Source organism: Salvelinus sp. IW2-2015, linkage group LG25 (genome assembly GCF_002910315.2).
Source record: "Salvelinus sp. IW2-2015 linkage group LG25, ASM291031v2, whole genome shotgun sequence".
NCBI classification, from domain to species: domain Eukaryota; kingdom Metazoa; phylum Chordata; class Actinopteri; order Salmoniformes; family Salmonidae; genus Salvelinus; species Salvelinus sp. IW2-2015.
In genome coordinates this window covers 12200787-12203788 of record NC_036865.1, presented here as the reverse complement: position 1 = coordinate 12203788, position 3002 = coordinate 12200787, and positions in this window count along the sequence as shown.

Below are 3002 nucleotides of genomic sequence, written 5' to 3'. Positions count from 1 at the left end.
GTTTCCATCCAATTGGTGACAGATTTTCATGCAAATATTCTAAAATCCACATAAAAACATAATCATAATTTATTTAATCTGTAGCCTAATAAACTGCATGCTTTCCAGACGAGTCATAGTGGGAGGACCACACAACATGTCACCGCGTGACTCCAAATTTACTTTGATATGATGGTTATTATATCAATATTTGCGCATAAAAGCTTTTCCACCGACATTTCTCGCATCGTTTTTTTACCGACACAAAAAAATATCCCACCTTGTCTAGCATATTTTGTTTTGTCGACATTAGGAAAGTTTCCAGAAAAATGTTGTTTCCGTCAGGCCTGTCATTATAATTTTTTGATCTGACATGTAACGTTACTTTACTCACATAAAAAGGTTGGATGGAAACCTAACCTGGTCTCAGAGCATTTAGTATTATTCTGTACAGAAATCCTAGACACTCCATTTGTGACCTGTTCCAGGAATCTAGGCTTCTGTCTCAGGTCACTACTTCACAGGAGAGGCATTTGAACATATATATTTTGTTATATATAAAAAATATTTTGTTGTTGTTGCAGAAATACCTTCTGGACCATGTGAACTTTCATACTTTGACACTGTCTGCATCTGAAACGTGATAGTACGAACTGGCTAGTAACACCAGCAATACAGGCAACTCCTAGTGTGAAGCCTAAGCTCGAGACAGCCTAGCTCTGCCTAGTTGCATAGGCTCGGGAAGAGGTGAATCTGCAGTCTTCGGAGACTCTCTGGGGAACTCGGGTAGCCTCGGGTTCTCTCAGCAACAAAGCAGTCAGGGACTTCCGGGATGCCTCGGAGGCTAGGTTGAATCCTTGGACGGGTGAGTGAAATCGAATCTCCTCTCCTTCCTTCGTTCCTATTGTCGCCCATCGATCCGAATGGTTAAGGCGATGAGCGAGTCGAGATCCGTCGGTAGTTCCTGGGCTGCAAGCTCGTCCTTTACTTCCTTGGATACTCCGTGCAGGAACATGTCGAACTGCGCTTCTGTGTTCCAGGCTCTGGTTAATGATGTTCTCCGCGACATGTTGAACCGGTTCGTCTTCGTCTACCTCGATGTCATCTCGTCTTCTCCTGTTCCGTCCAAGAGCACGTGCTCCATGTCCGACAGGTTTGTTCCAGATGTTTGTTCCTGACGTGGTCCGCTCCTCAGTCCTGGAGTGGGCCCACTCCTCTAGGCTTGCCTGCCACCCGGGCTCCCGGCGGACCTTGGCCTTTGTGTGACAACGCTTTTGGGGTCCTACCATGGTTCCTGACGTCTCCGCGTTCGTCGCCGCATGCACGATCTGTTCACAGAACAAGTCTCTTTGGCAAGCTCCTGCTGAGCCTCCTTCAACCTGTGCCTGTCCCTGGTCTCACATATCCCTGGACTTTGTCACAGGTCTCCCCCCGTCTGAGGGCAACACCGCCATCCTGACCGTAGTGGATCGGTTTTCCAAAGCCGCCCACTTCATTCCTCTCCCCAAGCTACCCTCTGCCAAAGAGACGGTCCAGCTCATGGTGCAGCACGTCTTCCGGATCCATGGACTGCCAGTAGACATGGTCTCCGACCGGGACCGGGGTCCCGGTTCTGGAAAGCGTTCTGCACACTCATTGGGTCGTCGGCCAGCCTGTCCTCCAGGTTCCACCCCCAGTCCAACGGCCAGTCGGAGCGAGCCAACCAACGACAACAAGTGGATTGCCACTTACAAGCTAGTCAGCGCATGCCCTGAGTATGCGTCCTGGTAATCTGTCTGGCCCTGTGGCCTTTTGAATGTTAAGGTCTTACATCGGCTACAGAGAATGTGATCACGCAGTCATCTGGAACAGCTGGTGCTCTCATGCATGGTTCAGTGTTGCTAGCCTTGAAGCGAGCATAGAAGGTATTTAGCTCGTCTGGTAGGCTTGCGTTACTGGACAGCTCGTGGCTGGGTTTCACTTTGTAATCCGTGATAGTTTGCAAACCCTGCCACATCTGACGAGCGTCAGAGCCAGTGTAGTAAGATTCAGTTTTGGTCATGTATTGACGCTTGCATGTTTGATGGTTCATCGGAGGGCATAGAAGGATTTCTTATAAGTGTCCGGATTAGTGTCCTGCTCCTTGAAAGCGGCAGCTTTAGCCTTTAGCTCAGTGCCGATGTTGCCTGTAATCCATTGCTTTTGGTTGCAATATGTACATACGGTCACTGTGGGGACGTTGTCGTCGATGTACTTATTAAGGAAGCTGGTGACTGATGTGGTAAAGTCTTCAATGTCAGTGGATGAATCCCGGAACATTTTCCAGTCTGTGCTAGCGAAACAGTCCTGTAACTTAGCATCTGCTTCATCGGACCACTTCCGTATTGAGTGCGTCACTGGTACTTCCTGTTTGAGTTTTTGCTTGTAAGCAGGAATCAGGAGGATAGAGTTATATTCAGATTTGCCAAATGGAGGGTGAGGGAGAGCTTTGTATGCGTCTCTGTGTGTGGAGTAAAGGTGATCTAGTTGCACAGGTGACATGCTGGTAGAAATGAGGTAAAAATCAATTTCAGTTTTCTTACATTAAAGTCACCGGCCACTAGGAGCGCTGCCTCTGAGTGAGTATTTTCTTGTTTGCTTATGGCCCTATAATGTCCGTTGAGTGCGGTCTTAGTGCCAGCATCGGTTTGTGGTAGTAAATAGACAGCTAAGAAAAATATAGAGGAAAACTATTCTAACTCAGGTGAGCAGAACCTTGAGGCTTCCTTAATATTAGAGATCACGCAGCAGTTAACAAAGAGACAGACACCCCCTTTTCCCTGAGCGTCTCCAACGCTGCCGTTCTGTCCTGCCAATGTATAGAAAATCCAGCTAGATTTATATTTACCATGTCCGGAGAAACATAGGATATTACAGTTCTTCAGATAACATTGATAGGAAAGTCTCGAACGGAGCACATCCAGTTTATTCTCCAGTGATTGCACTTTTGCCAATAGAACGGAGGGTAGAGGCGATTTTATCCCACTCTCTGACGTAGTCTCGCC